This window comes from Protopterus annectens, chromosome 1.part2 (assembly GCF_019279795.1).
Source record: "Protopterus annectens isolate FY-2018-M chromosome 1.part2, PAN1.0, whole genome shotgun sequence".
Taxonomy (NCBI): Eukaryota; Metazoa; Chordata; order Ceratodontiformes; family Protopteridae; genus Protopterus; species Protopterus annectens.
In genome coordinates this window covers 460,997,734-461,017,346 of record NC_056727.1, presented here as the reverse complement: position 1 = coordinate 461,017,346, position 19,613 = coordinate 460,997,734, and positions in this window count along the sequence as shown.

Genomic DNA, 19,613 nt, shown 5'->3' with positions numbered 1-19,613 from the left:
GACTCCAGAAGAAGGTACTCCACATGTTTGTGTAGAGAGCATTCATGACAAAGTACTTCCCCGACCAGATTTAACGGATATTCTGTTGGTAGATTCTGATCTCGTTTTGTTTTTAGACGGATCAGCAAAGAAGGACACTGTAGGAAAAACAGTATTAGGGTATGCTGTCACCACAGAAACTGAAATTTTGGAAGCAAAAGGATTGTCAAACATTTATTCTGCCCATGCAGCTGAGTTAGTGGCTTTGACTCGAGCTTGTACCTTAGGGGAGGGTAAAAAAGTGACAATTTATACAGATAGTCAATATGCTTTCTCTACTGTACATGTTTTCGCTCAACAATGGAAGAATAGAGGAATGGTTACTGCGACAGGCAAACCAATAAATCACAGAGATTTAATTTTACAGTTGTTAGATGCAGTGCAATTACCACTTCAGATAGCGATATGTAAATGTTCCGCACATACTAACAAAAAAGATCCTGTCTCCAGGGGAAATGCTTTTGCTGATATGGCTGCAAAAAAGGCAGCTCAAGAAAATGATTTGCTTTTACATGACAATGATTTAGAGCCCGGACACCTCTTAGACTTAGAGACACTAAAAGTAATGCAAACATTGACAACACAGAAAGAAAAATGTCGTTGGGTGAAATATGGTATCACTCAACAGGATGGGTTGTATAGGGCATCAGATGGCAAAATGGTATTACCCTCAAACCTTTTTAGGTATGCTGCATTGGTTAGCCATGGACCTGCCCATGTAGGAGTACAGGCAATGGTTCAAATAGTGTCTAAGGTGTTTTGGTGTAAAGGATTTTCAATTTATGCAAAGCAATTCTGTTTATCTTGTTTATTATGTGCAAAGTATCATGCTCAGGGGGAGTTAAGAAATCTCAGCAGGCATTCCCTACCCCTCCATAGCCATTCCATACACTCTGTATGGACTTTATTGAGTTGACACCTTCAGAGGGAAAAAGGTTCTGTCTAGTTATAATTGATGCTTTTTCTAAGTGGGTAGAAGCTTTTCCAGTAAAGCATCCTGATGCACACAAAGTAGCAAAGCTTTTGACAACAGAAATAATTCCCCGATTTGGCCTTCCAAGGCGCATTTATAGTGATAATGGGTCTCATTTTGTAAACCAGATTGTGCAGAAGTTGGGTCAAGTGTTTCAAATTCATCTCAAGTACCATTGTGATTACCATCCGCAGTCAGCTGGACTGGTGGAGAGACACAATGGTGTCCTGAAGAGTAAACTCCGCAAACTGATGGCAGAAACACATAGATCCTGGACTGCGTGCCTTCCATTGGCACTCCTGTACATGCGAATCTCACGCTCCTACAAAGGACTTACACCATTTGAACTTTTGTTTGGGAGACCATATTACGTCCCACAGTGGCAAGGATTATTGCCAGCGGAACGTGAGGTGGGTGAGGATCTGGCGGATTATATGAAGAAGCTGCTAAATGTCAAGTCTCTTGTAACCAATGACTCCTTTGCAGATTCCAGAAGTGAAACCTTGTTAAGCGTGGCACCCGGGGACTGGGTGTGGATCTGAATTGTGAAGAGAAAGAACTGGTCATCCCCCAGGTGGGAAGGCCCATATCAAGTACTTATCTCGACACCTACGGCTGTAAAGATCGCAGAGAGGACTTTGTGGATTCATATCACCCACTGTAAAAAACTTAAGACTTTTCCTTCTACCATTGATGTTGGTCAGACTCCACCGGACCCCTGAACACAAAGTCTGACTACAAAGGAAGGATGGCCATGTTCAACTAGTACTTGATGATGATTTTGGTGGCGAAAGTAAATATGTCCATACGAGAAGGAACAGTTGCAAGAGAAAAAGGAATGGTGGTGATGCAAGCGCAAACAGGTGTTACTACTATGTTCAAGGTAAAACTTTGTGAAGGAATTTTGGACTGTTCTAAATGGAACAATAATGATTTCTTGACTCGTGCAAAATACTTGTGCAATAGAGACTGTACGTCCTGGTCAAATGTTTGGTGGTCAACAGATGTGAATGGATGGGAAATAAGTGGTGCAGTGATACCAGAGAAAGATAAAAGCAGGCAACAAAGAATAAAAATTACGCATTTCCAAGGTACTGAAGTGATTACTATAACCATCGTGTCACCACAAGAAAGTGATTCAGGAGTTTATGGAATCGGAGTGTCTCTTCCAATTGGAACTGATCCTTTGGGGACTTTCCAACTTAAAGTGCAAAGCCTTAAAAATGCTACAAGTAAAGCAGATTTTGCCTTCACAGAAGAAGAACAATTGTTACTCGAGACGGGATTCGTACACCATAATGAATGGTTATCTTGGGTTAGATATAGTACCCGAGAGGCACATCGTGAGAACTGTGTTTCTTGTGCTGAAGGTAAACAGCAACTAGCGACAGTCCCATTGATGCAAGCTGAAGGTAATCTGATGTGTCTGTTAAAATTATTCTTCAACAAAACTGAAGATAAATGCAAAAATGAAACCCAGCATTTTCCAGTCATAAGCAAAGTTGAGAAACCGCCTACAGCGATTTCCTATCCAGGTTCATATATGTGCATTTCCAGAGATGGCACAGGAAAGAATTATGGCAATATGGGACAGAACTATTGCAATGTTACTGTGAATGGCAATGAAAATCCATTTCTGGAGAACCAAACTCACAGTTTAGCAGACGTATGGTGGTTATATGGAGACAACAAACTCAGATCAAGGCTTACGATTCCCTGGAAAGGAACTTGTGCACTTGCAAAGTTAATTCTGCCATTCTACATTTTCCCAGTTCCAGCAAGCAATTTCGTAAGAGAACCTGAAATAAAGCCGAGGTGGTTGAATAAGAGAAAAAGAGAGGCACAGAAGCAATCCTTCAATAGCAGTGTCTACATCGATAGCATTGGCGGACCAAGAGGCGTGCCTGATGAATACAAAGCAATAAACCAAATAGCGGCTGGTTTTGCATCCATCTTTATCTGGATTCAACCCAATAAGAATGTGGACTGGATCAACTACATTTACTATAACCAGCAGCGTTTTGTGAACTATACCAAAGATGCATTAAAAGGTATTGCTGAACAACTGGAGGCCACTTCGCAGGTGGCATGGCAGAATCGAATTGCGTTGGATATGCTCCTGGCCAAAGAAGGAGGAGTTTGCAGGATGTTTGGGACTTTCTGTTGTACATATATTCTGAATAACATTGCCCTTGATGGGAGCACCACTCAAGCTTTGAAAGGTTTGGAAATGTTATCCGAAGAATTGGCAGAGAACTGTGGGGTAAGTAATCCCCTTATAGACTTTCTACAAGCGTGGTTTGGAAAATGGAGTAATCTCATCAGCAATTTCCTGGTGTCCGTCGGAGTCGCTGTGGCTATCGTGGTGGTATGTGGTTGCTGTTGTATACCCTGTATCAGAGGTCTTCTACAAAGACTGGTTGATACTGCTGTTACAAAAACGATGTACCAGCAGTTGCAACAGACTGGTGAAAGTGAATACATTGAAATGTGACTTTTGCAAATGTTTTGAAGTTTAAAAGTTTGTCTTCAAATGAAATTATGTATGCAAAGAAAAACAAAGTTTTTACCATATATTGCTGAAATAAAAAGACAAATAAAAGTGTTTTGAGGGGGGAAATGTTAAGAGAAAAAGTTTTAAAACATACTGTTATTTGTCTCTTTCTCCCATCTAGCAAAATGAATATGCTATTTGCTGAAGTGTTGTTAAGAAAAGGTCATTGAACCATGTTTATTAAAGATGGGCTTTACCTACGATAGATGTAGTTTGCTTATGAACTTGAATAACATCTGTTTTCTATACTTCTGAATAAAGAAAGCTAACTGCAGTTAAATGAAAGCGTGGTAAAAGGACGCACGGCTGAGTAAGAGTTAATTTACTGAGGCAAGCTGTGTGTCCTGGAGAATTCCAGCTACCAATGTTGAACTAAGTATTCTGTACCTTTTTGAACATTCTGTACTAACTGTGGCTTTGAGGTAAACATTCTACACTAGCTGTGGTTTTGAGGTAAAACATTCTTTTCTGAGGTAATTTGTGATCCTAGATGTTTTTCATAGCCAACTGTCAACTGTTAGAAATGTAACAAAAGCTATTTTGGCTGGTAACAGGAAAGTATAAAATTTGATGTCAGTAAACAAGCTGATCAGATTGAGATCATCTTGGCCAATATGCTGTTGTAATCTAGTTAGCTGCAAATAAAGATGTTTTTCATCACCTGAGGCAGATGTGACTCGCTTGAATTTTTTCTTCTGACACTATCCCAACCACATATCACCCAAAGCATCCCTACCAACCAATCTCTGCCTAGTATCTCCAAGGAGCAGGTCTTAAATGCTCTCTCCAAAGCCAAAAACACAGCCTCTATGGGACCTGATAATATCCCAGGCTGCATTCTAAATGGATTAAAACAGGGACTAGCTGCATTGCTGGGTACTCTTTTTAACCCCAGTTTAAACATTGGTTTTGTACCTGCTGAAAGGAAAACAGCAACCGGCATCCTGTTACAAAATGGAGGCACCTCCCCAGACCCTGGGAAATATAGATTCATAAGCTTGACCAGTCTAACCTGCAAGGCTATGGAATGAATAATCATGGACCTTATCCACAAAGATATAGGAGACCATCAAACATTCAATCTGACCCAGTTTGGCATTGGTAAAGGGAGATCTTGCCTCTTGAATCGGTGGACTTCTTTGAGACACTCACCAAAGCCCTGGACAAAGGCAAATCCATGCATGCAGCCTACCTGGACCTGGCCAAGGCCTTTGACACTGTTGCCCACTGAGGCATTATTGATAAGCTCACCCAGCTGGAATTCAACCTGTACATTGTCAAGTGATTTGCAAACTGGCTCAGAGACAGAACTCACATAGTCAAAACAGGTAACTATACCTCCACCAGCAGACCCATAGCCAGTGGTGCTCCACAGGGATCGGTGCTGGGACCCCTGTTATTTGGAATTTACTTTGCAGATGTACAGCCTAAAAGAAAAGGCCTGTGGCTGATAAACGTTGCTGATGATAGCAAACTGGGTGCAGTCATTGAGTCTCCAAATGATGTCAACATCTTACAAGAGTGACTTACACACACAAATGACTGCTTCCAAAGTCATGGGCTAAAACTCAATGCAAAAAAAAATGCATTATCATCCCCTTCGGCAAGGGCAACATTCCTGCAGATTACCACATTAATAACAGCAACCTAAGCATGCAATCAGTGGTAAGAGATTTTGGGCACACGGGTTGAAAGCAACCTTTTTTTTACTCACCATGTCTCCACGGTGGTAAGAAAGGCTTTCTACATTACTCACCTCATAAGTAAGGTGCATTGCATCCAAAACAAAAGAGGTTATAACCCCCTGTACTCCTCACTCATCAGGACAATAATAGAGTACAATCCTGCCTTTTGTATGTACCTTACCAGGCACCTGCAGCAACTAGAAAGACCTCAAAAGTTTCTTACAAGGAAAATTCAGGGTCTTCAGCATATGTCATACGTTGACAGACTGAAATCACTGTCACTGTACTCTGTGTCTTACAGACTACTCGGAGGTGACCTGTGCCTTGCATATAAAGCAATCTCAGATCCTGCTCTAATGGAAATACTGCACATTCATAAATCAAATGGTATAAGATGCACTCACTCTAGGGAACTCAACGTAGTATGTGACATCAACAGGGCTTGCTTTAGAGACAGATATGTCTCACAGAGGTTACCTCTCCTCTGGAACAAACTTCCAATTCAGGTGAAGCAGAGCCCCTCACTGACCCTATTTAAACGTAATTTGGATGATTGGATGAGAAACTGCAAATTCAACTCAGGAGTTTCACCTGTGTCCCTCTTGGACAGGGGCAGTAGTTTTGACTTAGTTCCACTTAATACCTTGGTATTCTTGGGAACAGGGGTTGTACATGGCAAGGCTTGTAAGGGCCCTAGGGCATTAGCCTAGCAATCTCCTATGATCCTATGAGCCTATGAAATAGCAGCTTGTTTACAGATGTCAGTTCACCAATAAACATTCCAAAGTGTGAAAAGAGACTAGAGATATGAAGTATTTTGCGATGGAGGGTCAAAATCAGAGTTAATTTTCCTTCTGAGGTAAAGATGCTAGACAAAAGTATAAGACTTTCACTACATATAACTTAAAGATCAGCCACCGGACTCCAAAACCACACATAGATGTGACAGTTTTTCATGCACTTATCTTTGTGTTTTTCAAAGAAACAGTATTGCAGTAATGTTTACTTGTATGGGCACAAGAGATGCATTATAATAATGTAATAAAATGTTCTTGCTGATGTTTAAGTTGTGGTGGTATACTGACCTACTGATAATGTAAGCTTCACTTATCTGTAATCCAAAGCTTATCTTAATATCTGGAATTTGTGCCATGGTAAAGTGCACAAGTTTCTGTTTTAAAGGGCCAGTGAATCAGCTTGTTTATCCATTAAAACATAATAAACAAACAGTTAAATTAATCAATGAGATAAAGTGTATCAAAACAGGTGCAGTTCTTTTATTCTAATATTTAATCTAACTATTGCCAAAGTGTAAAAAAAACTTGTCTCCTCTTTCCTACTTTCAGAGCACATCTCAAAATACAAACCTATCACCTGTCACTTGGATGACACAGTGGTGCAGCAGTAGCATTGTCACTTCACAGCAAGAGGTTCTTTGGTTCAATTCTCGGCTAGGGTGCCTTCTGTGTGGAGTCTGCTTGTCTTCCCTGGGTTTGTGTGGGTTTCCTACTGGTCCTCTGATTTCCTTCCATGTTACAAAATACATGCATTTGGAGTATTTCTCCCTGGGCCTCCACTGAAAATTGGCTTTGTTCCAAGTCAGACTTTCCCAGTAAACACATGTAAAATCACCTAACTCATCTGTCAGCTACATCACATGTACTTTCACCCTCTCATAGGTAAGTACTAAGCTAACTGCCCTTGCAAGCCATTTTAAGCCTAGAAAATGATCCCTTGTGAGGCTCAAACCTTGCACCTTGTGTTTGTAAGGCAAACACCTTAACGAGTAGGCCAACCTCATATTTCCTACTAAAAATAATCCACATTTGTTTTTATACTCTATTAATAGCATTTACAAATAGTTTCAATTGCCTATGGGATTACTGTAGGTTTCTGAATTTGTTCTGTTTTAATTTTTTTTTTTGTATGTGTGTGAATTTCTTCACCCGGGCTTTGGCTGTTGTGGTTAGTGCACTTCCCTGGTAAGCAAACTAAATAAATAAATAAAATCTTCTTGGAAATAACGTATAAAACACAGAAGTAAACCAGGAAAAAACTGTGCTGATAAAAAGCTAACTTGCTTTTTGCATAATTATATTTTCTAGTCAAGTTGTTTCTAGCCGATTCTTTAAATTCTGAAGTGGTCATATTCATACATTCAGGAAGATCACACTAGGATTCAAAAAAAGCTCATTGCTCATGACAAATGCCTGCAGTAGAAAGGTCAATTACCACATCAGTGAGAAAATGCAATTCAGAGACAGCTATGGCCACAAAGAGAAAGACCTCGGTATTGGCTTTTTAGCATGCTTCTGCAACAACAAACAAGCCCCTCCAACAGTCGATCCCAATCATGGAAACACTCACCCAGTCACCCACAGGCATGCTCTAACAAAAAGACAGACATACAGACCAGACAGACCATACAGACACACACACACACACACACACACACACACACACACACACACACACACACACACACACACACACACGTTTTTGCTAACCTTACCTGCACCTTTACTGCTTCCAATAGGAGTGAATGGATGGCCACAGTCTTTTGACTGCATTCACTTTTTCCTCCAACAGTGTAATTTTAGTTGGCCAAGTGATTCACTTCACAACATAAATTAAGAGCCACTGGCATTTTTTGGGGAGACCACATGTCTAATTAACATTATCATCTCTCAGATTGTTGCATTATCATTCAGATCTGTCTGTGAGGCCTGTGTCCACATTGAGGTATTGGCTACTGGGAAACCTCAGAGGTAGGTTAGTCTAAGAATTGAAAAGACTTGATGTGAGGAGAAAACACCCAGGTTAAGGCTTCTCCCTCACTGCACATCTTACTGAATTTCAGCTAAAGTCTTAAAGGAAACTCCACCTTCTCCTACAGTTTAACTCAACTCTTAGGGTGCTTTTCTCCCTACAATATGATTCCAGGACTGTGTACTTACCTGAAACCTGCTTTTACTTTGTATAACTTTCATTTCTTTGCCTTGGAATCTAAAGAAGGGCAAGGGCTACCAACTTTTTTTAAGGTTATCTTTTCACATAATGTTCAGAGGAATTTATGTAGACCTGCATCCCATACCACATTCATAGGGAAATTTGTAGTCAGGTACTTCTGGCAATGGCAATCTTATAGTCCTGCTGATGTCAAGAACTCAGGCTGCTGTAAAAAAGACAGAGGTGTGAACCTGGTTTCCATTTTCTTTATTGCAGAGAGGAAGAAAACACACTGATTCACAGCTGCTTCAAATGTAGCCATGTCTTTCATAGCAAAACAGAGCAATTAGATCAGTCATTGGTTCAAAGGCAGTTGTCACCTCTTTTGACACATTTACATTGTCAGCATCACAGTATTGAAATGCTGTTTGTTGTTTATACATTATATTTTAAGAGTACTTGAATGTAGTATCAAAGATGTCTGTGACCTTTAGAGAAAAGTCAGATTTTTTTTCTTGTAATTCTTGTAAAGTAACAGCACATTTACCAAAGTGTGGGGGGAGGGGGCTATCAATTCATCTAGGACTACAAAAAGATACTTTAAACAAGCCCTGAAAGACACACAAATGAGGGCCATTAAAGAAATAAAAGAAGCTGTCCTGTTACAGAAGGAAATCCCATTATATGTCACTGGCATGGGAATACACCTCTACTTCTTTATGTTTAACATAACTCATATAAAGCAGACTTGAAATGGATTATGGGAAAGAGAAAGACATCAAGAAAAATAAGATCACGTTGATATGTCAAGTCCATTTGCAGCCATTTTGCAGAAAACGTATTAAAATTCTGTAAGAAGCAGCCAGAGTGATTTTGAGGTGTTAAAATAGGTCAGAAAACAGAAATAGAGTAAAAAATATATTTTTTTATTTCTAAGGCGGAGTTTTCCTTTAGCAAAATATCCTGTGATGAAACTTCAGGTTATTATTGCCAGAACATTGTGTTCTGTTATTTCTAGTACTTTCAGGTAATAAGTAAATGAGTAATCACAATGCAGAGTGCAAGTCTGTTACGTCAACGACCAAAGTTTGGGACTAAACCCAAACTGTCTAGTTCAGTAATGATTATATGGAACACAGTACGTCTAACTATTGGGGGGGGGGTGATGGAATTATATACTTATTTATTTTACTTCAGAGGTGAACTGGTCCCCAATAGCCCTTTTCAGCTGAACAACTTTGTTGTCTAAAAAATGCAATAGTATATTGCAGTACTGCATATAAGTGGCTGACTAAACATCATGTAGAAACTGTACTGCACATATACATGTTGTTACAAATCTAAATACCACGGAGCATTTCACTATGAAAATACAATTAGAGATTCAGCTGGAGGCACAGTGCATGGGTAATTGTGTGCATCATGTCATATGTACATGATGTTGCTATCATGTTGTTGTTATGTCTTTCTGCTTTTCCCGGTTAGGGGTCGCCACAGCAGAACTCCGGTCAGCTAATGATTGGCAGTAGATTTTTACGTGCCGAGTTGCCGGCCCTGACGCACAACCTTCAATGAAGGTATGCCCATTCACGCATGTCTCCATACAGAAAATGCTCTAGCTGAGAATCGAACAGGACGTCTTACTGTGAGGCGACAACGCTACCGCAGCACCACCACTGCAGTTTATAAAGAGATTTATTCCAAGGTACAGTAAATTAAAGTAAATGACAGGGAAAGTTAATATTCTCCTTGTCTAAAGCTAGTCTAGGGATACAGTTGCATGTTGCTTCAGTATTCAGGGGAGTTTCCATTGTAGGGATAAATTGGCTTAAAGAGGTATATACTTTTAAACCTAGCTAGTAACTACTTCCTTAAGGTGGGTCAAAAGATGGAGAAAGTGTTTGTATGGCTTTCCAGGTGAGTATTACGGAATGTGAAGAGACATTTGTGATGCATTTAACGATCCCATGACTTTTATGAAGGCCCTCATATTTAGTATTTTTCCAGTGTTTTACATTGGCTGAAGTGCAGAAGCTTTGAAATAAACATGCTTGTAAAGAGCAAGCTCATGTGGGGGGCAGGATTGCATCTAAGCTTAAGGAGTGTAAAGCAGCTGTGCTCCATTTTGGGTGAGCTCCATATGGACCTACAAATCTCATCTTGTGCTGTCTGGTTTTGCATATTTGCCTCTAAGCTGGTAGCTGTTACAAAAAGACAATATTCAAGGACTGGCATCCTCACTTCCTTGCATGGAATGGCTTTTGGATCCCTAGTTTGGAGACAGGATAATCTGGAGATGGTGCCACGTAAAGCATGTACCTTACCGAGTGTTTTGAGCACAGATGTTGGAACAAAAGTGAATGACCTAGCTAGATACCATGATATTACAATACTGGTGCTGTTTTATTGTTTCTGCTTTTAGGGAATTGCATTAACCAATTATGAGAGACACTCCTGAGTCTTTTTTATGTAGCAAAGAGTACAGATTGGTTGATTTAATGTCACCAGATGTTTGTTTAAATGTTATGCTATTGTAGAATATGAAAGGACTATAGATCAGATATCATATATTTGCATGTAAAGCAGTGTGAATGTTGTGAAGGCAGAAACATAGTGGTTTTGACAAAAACTGTAAGTGGCTCGGCCATTGGCTGGGGTCCTGAGGTGTCATAATTGGTGCTGTTACAGAATGAGATGTAGTCAATGCAAAAGCTACAGTGAAGATTTGGATACTAGGTTAGGTTTTCTAACTGTGGTCTGCTTTCACTGATCAAAAGCATTGGTAAGGTCAACAGAAATAATACCTATGAATTTACTAGGGTATATGTACTTGTAAATATTATTTGTAAGGATGACCATTGCCATATTGCATCATGGCATCTGCAAAAGTCAAATGAATGATGGGAATGTACTTCAAGTTGAGTTGTTGTCTTTCATCACCACTTGAATTATATTCACGAGTTGTTTATTTATTTATTTATTGACATTTGATTACTGGGAAAGTCCAATGGGCCAAAGAGCCCATTTTCAGTGGAGGCCCTGGGAGAAAAGCTCCAAGTGCATGATACAAACATGAACAATTTCAACAATTTAAGTGCAAGTGAAACAGATAGGTAAGCATCACAGTTCCCATACTTATAAAACTTATATTCAAAATACAAAATACACATATATAAAGAACTTTACAATACTGACTGGCTCATTCATAACAAAGCATCATTATAGGCAGTTGTTAAAATAGTAAACTGGATCTGTCTGATTCTTACTATTTGAGACCCACCTTTAGGAAGGGAAAAAATGAATGATTTTCAGAAGTCAGGGAAAAACTGGCAAGAGATCTGTGTATAGTCTGTGTGTTAATAGAACAAAAGTAAAAATGTTGCGGGCTTAAATGAATTTTGTGAACAATCCATCAAAACCCATTCCTCAAAACCTGATCATCAACCACAGAAGGTTTCCAATTGTATGCCCTAGTGGTAATCTTTTGGATTGATTATTTTATCCCAGTTGCTCTTCAAAGTACTTTGTAAATATATCTGCTTCAAATATCTTTTCTATCAAGCAGAATGTTTACTCATCTCCAGAAACCTTTTTTTTTTCTCATAGAATGTTATTTCTTTTTTCTCATGCAAGCCATTGTCTTTTTAAACATCTTGTATTAATTTCTGGGTATACAAAATACATTCCGAGCTGATTTTTACAACTCGTTCATCACATTTATTTTTAGATCTGAATGTTCTTTGAATTTCATTGGTAAGCCAAACAACAGTCTGTGCTATCATTCCGTGTCTGAGTAATACTTTCTTTCCATTGGCAGCAGAATATTTAATAGTTGCTCCTATATAGAACTGTAGTCTACTTGTAATGTGACTGGTGTTCAGTTTGCAGTTGTATGTTCTCTAAGTATTGTTAGCAGCTTAATTTTCTTAAAGTACATATTATGTTTATTAATGAATTGATTAATTGATCAACCAATAAATAATTTATTGTTTACCACTAAGTGAACTGGTCTTGGACCCTTTCCTGCCTTTACCTTGCACAGAACACACTTAAATGATAAATAAACAGCACTGTTGACTGCAACATGAGAATCCATGCAAGAGATAATACAAAATCACATCAAAATGCTTGGTAAACTAAGTAACACTGAATCATAACTTACAAAAGCTGGCAAGAATGTATGCAGATGTATATATAATGGCATTGGAAATTGGTGTATATCTATTACATGAGATTGTCTATTATCTTTGTAACCTGAACATGTACAAGAATCAGGCAGATAGTCTTTCATCTTTGTCCTGAATACAGTAAGATTTGGTTTATTCTTGATGTCAACAGGCAGACTGTTGCAGCTAGCTGGCACAACTTTTCCAAAAGTCCTCTTGTTTAGAGTCTGGGTAGAAGCAGAAGAGCTTAATGTAAGGACACCCAGATGCTGGACTTTATGCATGGGTATAGGTTGCAACTCAAAGTTTTTGTAGAAAGAGATGGGCACTGTACAAGATGTATTTATCTTAAAACTGGGAGGATTTAAAATATTTTGACTGTAGCCAAGATAGGCAGTTATGTTGCTATTTGTGTTGTTAAACAATGGTGTACTATAGTTTTGGAAAGTGAAATAGAATTGCAGACTGTATTAACATTTGTACAGAGTGCATAGGCATCGCCTAAGAAATCAAATCTACAAATGGTAGTTAATACTCCAGTCTTGCAAGTAATTTTAGCGGTTTTACTGCTGTTACTTTCCTTGCTTTCAGAATTAAATGAGTTCATTTATAGAAGACGTTCAGTTTATTCAGATTTTTCTCTGCTAGTAGCAACAACAACAACAAAACAAAATAAAAATGCAGCTAATACAATGAAACACAAAGACCAGGAGCCCAGTATATCACATTTATTTCTCTCTGACATCTTGGCATACACTGCCTTCTTGGAGTACACAATTAATTCAAATCAAACACATACTATATATCCATAACTAAATGAGCAATTAAACAATAAAGTAATCAATTAATAACATAAAATACTTAAAAGGCACTTCCTTTAAAGCAATACGTGCCAATTAAAATCAACATTCATACCCTTAGGGAGCAAAGTGGAAAATTTTAATATATAAACTGCTTCTTTATAAATAAGTTTATTCTTATTAATACCCTCACCCAAAAAAAGCACAATTTATTTTTTTCTAAAATAGTGACTTGTAAACCACAAGTTGAACTATCATGTGCTTCTAAAAAATGTTGTGTCACTGAACTTTGTTATTTTTTATTTGCTATATCACGAACATGTTCTAATAACCTTATTTTAAAAACCCTTTTAGACTCCCCCCACATAAAACTTATTACAAGGACATCTGAGGGCATAAATACTGCCCTCAGTGTCACATCTGTAGTTCCCACGTACTTCAAATTTCCGACCATTTAGAAGTCCAAAATAAGGAACAATAAATTTACATGTCTTGCATTTGCCACATCCTAATGTACCTCTACTACCAGATAATCCATATAGAGTCTCCTTAGGTCTATAAAATCTAGATTTAACCAAAAAATTCTTAATATCACGGCCCGCTCTATAAGAAGCAATACGTTTTTTAGGCATCCAAGAACAACCAGCTTTTAAAATCTGATAAAAATTGCCATTGTGCTTGTACCACATCAAAAAGCCTATTGCTAAATCCACTATATGTGGTAACAAAATACATATTATATTCAGATTTAGTATCATTAACTCTCCTGGGAACACCCTTCCATTTTCTATTCTCATTCCCTCTATATTCATTATTAAATCTGGACCATGCTTTAGTAATTAGGTTTTTACCATGTCACAGCTCACTCCAACGCCACTGAACAGCTCAGCAGTAAAGTTTTACTCACTGTTCAGCTGATCAGTGAGGTTCTGAAAATTGGTTTATGTTTTCACATTAACCAGAGCAGCCTGGCATAGTATGGAAACAGTTGTACATATCGCCTTATGTCACACAGCCAGCACCACAATCTTCTCCCTACACCTCTTAGTCTAAGAACTTTGGGCAAAGCCAAGAATAATGGGGGTATAAAGGCCTAAAATCAGGGACAGATTTTAAATATATGTCTTATAAACTTGAAAGTTGCTACATATATATTTTCTGTACAATACAAATTCTTAAACTCAAATATCTGTCACTATTTAGTAATTTCAATTCTTAATGATTTGTCAGAAAACCGCAAATATGAGGAGCAGAGTAAAATGTGAGGCAAAAATCTGAACATTCTGGAAAGTAAAGAGGCTCTCCTAGTCCTGCCTTCTGACTGTGGATGGCTTGGTACCCATTTTCCATGGGGTCTATATCACTTCATCGAAGTGACTAATGGTTGAATCCCTATTCATCGAACCTAATCCATTGAACGTTCATTTATGCAATTGTTTTCCCAGAGAAAAAAAAACTACTGGGCCAACCTAGTGACTGTCACAAAAAACACATTATTTAAAACCCACCCAGGTGGGGGGGCTGTGCCCCCGTACCCCCCCCCAACTAAATATATCAACCCTGAGATCACACTCCAGTGGGGAAAAGGGCAAATTCCCAATGATGGCCAACTATTTTTTCCCCTGGGGAAAATATTTGTGTAAATGAACGTTCGATGGATTTAGCTTTCAATGTATTAAGTTCAACGAATAGGGATTTGATGGTTAGTCGCTTTGATGAAGTGATATAGACCCTTTTCCATGTTGTATGGTACAAGTTTGTCAGATTTTAACCATATCTCAGACATACTTGCTTTACTAGGTTTGCTAGCATGCAGCCAAATTTGGACTGTTTCATATGATCCAGCATAAAATAAGAAATCTTAATTAAAAAGGCACAGATACTGGGTAAAACGCTCGGTATTCACCTCAAAGTGAAAAATAACAACAAAATAACGAACAAACCATGACTGAATGAAGAAAACAAACAAAATTTAATAAGAAATTAACGCTTTCACAATCCAAACTGATCGCTTCTTCAGACTTAAATCATACTACTGAACAGCCAAATTTAAATTAAAAGACAGCCTATCACAGTGGAGAATGTACTAACTAAATTGAAAAGTGCATTTATCTAAAAGCTTTAATTACTTAAATGCTAAAAATATTTAAAAAATGTACTACTGTTAGTAAAATGTATAAATAGTACATATTAATACAAAAAAAAAACATTTGACACCTAATTTTAATGTTTCAATGGTCTGGCTTTCAGAATAGGTTTAAGTGATACCATACCATTAATTCCAGTGGGTTTATCAGCCTGCAGTTTCATAATCCACTTCTGTTCAACCTCCTCTGTTCTGTTCTTAATATATCCACCTCTCAAGCTTTCTGATAAAATCTCTAATACAAAAAAGTTAAAAACATGATGCATTCCTTTTTCTTGTACATGCTTAGCCAGTGCACTAGTTTCCTTATTTTTTACAATGTCCCTCATATGTTCCAGGATTCTATGTTTAAGGCCTCTATTTGTCTTCCTGATATAAAAAGCATTGCCATACTTGCAAAAACTAAAACAGACCACATTCTGTGTTCTACAATCTGCATAGAAGTCAGCCTCAACTTTAAATTTCTGACTTCTGTGAAAAAAAGAAGAGCCTGAATATAAGTACTTACAGGCTGTACAATTTCTGTCGGGGAAAGTGCCTAATCTGTTAGAACATTTCTTGCTGGTCATTCCTGAGGACTTATTGTGGGAGGTTGGCATAATGGTTAAGGTATTTACCTTACAGACACAAGGTGCACGGTTTGATTCTTACATGGGATAATTGGCTAGGCTTAAAATGGCCCACAAGGGCAGTTAGCCTGGTACTAGCTATGAACGAACATAACAGAGCTGCCTCTTAAGTGACTTTCTATTAATAAATGAGAAATGTGGTACTGTATCAATTACATTGTCTAGTTCAGTTATCGATGTTAATATATTCCAGTTTTTTTCAAAAATGTTACAAAATAACAATATCACTAGAGTATGATACTGGAAATCTAATTCTGTCATTATTAGCCCTATAATTACAAAAGCTCCCTTCTGCTGAATGGGAAAAATAAGGTTTGCCACTACTATTACGTACTTCATACATATGACTGACACTTTCATCTATCACAGTTTGGTTATAGCCCCTATCCATGATCCAGCATAAAATAAGAAATATTTAAACTTTCAGTTTGTTGTGGGTATGTGGGACTATTATGTGGGATGTTTTATGGTGGGAGTTGCATGCATCCAGGATTAGTATCTATGTGTCTCGAAGGGTGAGTAAGTTTGTTATATGTGGAACAGTTTAATTTCTTGTATGATGTGTGTGTTATACACACAAAATGCCTAAATACATTTTTCCCCATTTGGTTAAAATGTCAATAGGTGCTTGTAGTTTTTCTAGTTTCTATCTATTGTGACTTATATTATGTTTTGCTTGATTGTATATTTATGTTTATGTGGGAGTGTTGCTTATAATGGCAAGTATTGCTAAGTTGTCTGCTGATTTCATTAGTAGGTTTAGTAGTGGCATAAATTAACAATCACATGGATGTGTCAGTATTATTATTCGTTATTATTATTATTAGTAGTAGTAGTAGCAGTAGTTTGGTGGTGTGTGATGTACAGATGGTTTGATAATTAAGAAACTGAGTTAGGGTCAGTAGGATCTGTACACATTCCATTGGGTGTAAACAACCATTTGAGCCAAAACCATTCACCCTTGTTCTATATGTTATTTAAAGCCCTTCAGCTGTCCAGCTGAAGGATGTGGAGGCTAAACTTCTTTTCCAGTGGGGCTTGTGAGGAATATTATAGCTCTGCATTCTTTAAAACTCATAGAAGAACAAAAACAATAGTATATTATCAGCTACATGGGATGCGGTTGTCTGTAAACAACCTGCTTTAAAAGCACAGAAAATATCTACCTTATCTATCGTAATGTTTATAAAGTGTGACTATTGTGTGATGCAGTTCCATTAAAGGAAGGCACTTTGACAGGCTTACTTAGCTTTAGTTCTTTGCAGAGGCTGAAAGAGTTGATGGAAAAGGCATGACACGTTTTCTGTAGGGGTTCATGTGGGAATATACATGGCTGTGGTGAATTTAAAGACAAGGGCTCTTGTCATGTGAAAGACAGTCTAGTGGCCACTGTATTATGCCCAATGACTGGGCTTTCTTAAAATCTGAATATAGTTTTGCTGCATCATAATAGCTGAGCATTACCTGAACCATGGACATATATGGAACCTAGTCTTTTGTTAATTTCTAAATATTAAGTTATGGTCTGTAGTCTTCTAATGTTAATCACAATCACAGTTAAATTTGTAAAACATCTTTTTCCTGTAGTTTTTTTCTAGGTAACTTAGCATGAAGCCACCCACATAAAATTAGGGAAAACACTTAGTTCCTTCCTGTTAGGTATTTTGCTACAAGAATACGTCAGAGTTGTCAGGTCTGTGCAGTTCTCATTGCTGTAGAAAGTATTGTTTCTTTGACTCTGTCAGCCATGTACTTGAGATGTTTAGGAATACCTAACTAAAATATTGTCTAACCATTATTGTTCTTTCAAAACAGAACATGCATTGATAGTGGAAAAAAGCTCTTTAATTCCATTATTGCTGTACACACAGCTCTTTCTCAGCAAGTACAACCTTATATAGCCTTGAAATGCTTAGAAGCCTTACTCCTTATGGAAACTTTTTTTCTACAGAAAACACTTACTGCCTTGTAATAATATACAGTTTATCACAGATTCCTTGAAATTACTGGATAGGTTTCAGATTTTGTTTCACCAGCTACATATGTGTCCCATGTCACTGATTGTTATAAACTTCACAACATAAGAGTAATGTGCAGCCCTGTAGTTAAATGTACAAGAATCCTGCATATGACTTTTTAATTCCTATGGTAATGCTCACCTCTGATGTTGCCTCCTTATTGTAAAGGTCCCTTTTCCTTCATTTTTTTCTTGAAAAAGGGTTTTTCACTGAGTCATGAAGTATTTTTGGAATGTTCTCACTGTACATCCGTATGCAGTGTTCTTTTTACTGTCTCTTGTATATGCTGTCTTCTTAAAATGCTGGGACTTGCATTCTGTTCTCTAAATTTAGGTTCTATCATTTCACCAGAGCTACTGCCTTGAATGCTTTGTGTTTGACTTCAGCATCAAACTTAACTGATCAATTTCTTCTTAAACTTTAATGTACTGTGTTTCAAGGTATGTAGAGTAAGAAGTTTATGGAAGTAGCAAACAAATCCATTCCACAAGCACTTTCTCTACTATCTTGAAGCACAAACTACTGTGCAAACTGTCCCAAACCTAGGCTCTCTATCGAAAAGCTGAGACCCACAATGCTGAGTCCTGAAATGAAAAAAAAAAAAAAAAAAAGACCAAAAATACTGAAGAACAACAAATGTGAATCATTGCTTTTCTCCATTAAACTTCTTTATTGCCAGTGTTCTAGCTTCCCATATCCTGAACTTATATATACCAACTTCTACGATCACCACGATTTGGAAAAATGGGAATATTGCAGCAACTGACAATCTCAGACTTAACATATGTAAGTTTGCATTTACAGTCATTCAGTCTCCTTATTTGGGGACTTGGCATTTCGAGTCTGGCATGTCAAATGGTTACCCCAGTCCTAAAACCCAACACAGAAAATCAGTGATGAGTTATGTAGAGTTCCCCAATCCCAAATCAATATGCTGGTTATTTATATATACATAATTACATTCAGAGTTACATATAAAATGACAATGATCACCCAAAATAGGGTATATACAAGAATATCCAAGAAAAGGGTAAAAAGATTTCACAGACAAATAAGCCATTAAAAACTGCAAGAAAAACATGGCCATTTCCATGTATGCAATTTCCAGACTGACAAAGAGCTTAGAATCAGACTTGCCTATACCTCAGTGAGGGACAGCCCAAAAATGTTCCATCTGGTCAAGTTCATCTCCCAGATTTTGAATTCTTGATTACTGCTTTCTGCAGCACATCACTGCTGGTACAGTTTCTGCGTGCTGTTGTGCTGTAGTACAGATTCCCGTTTCTTCCCTGTTTTTATTTCCTCCACAGTTGTGCAACAGCAGAGGTTTTATATACAGGTTCATGGGGTGTTGGCAGGTTTGCCCCCTTGCAAAAACATTTACTTTTATTTAGTTAGTTTTCATAAGTTTTTGATGACCTCAAATATGTTGATTCCTTGCTGAGTTGGGACTCATAGAGACATTGGTGAAGCTTAGAGTGATTATATTCTGCTTTTACTTCTGATTGGTGATGTACCTTCCTTAATAATCAGTCCCAGCTACTTCACTCTGGCTTTAGCAATAAGTATCTCGGCAGGGAGTAAACCCAAGAAACGTACCTGTTAGGTGTAACCTGCCCTGGATGCTTTTTAATTATTCAGTATGTCAAATGGG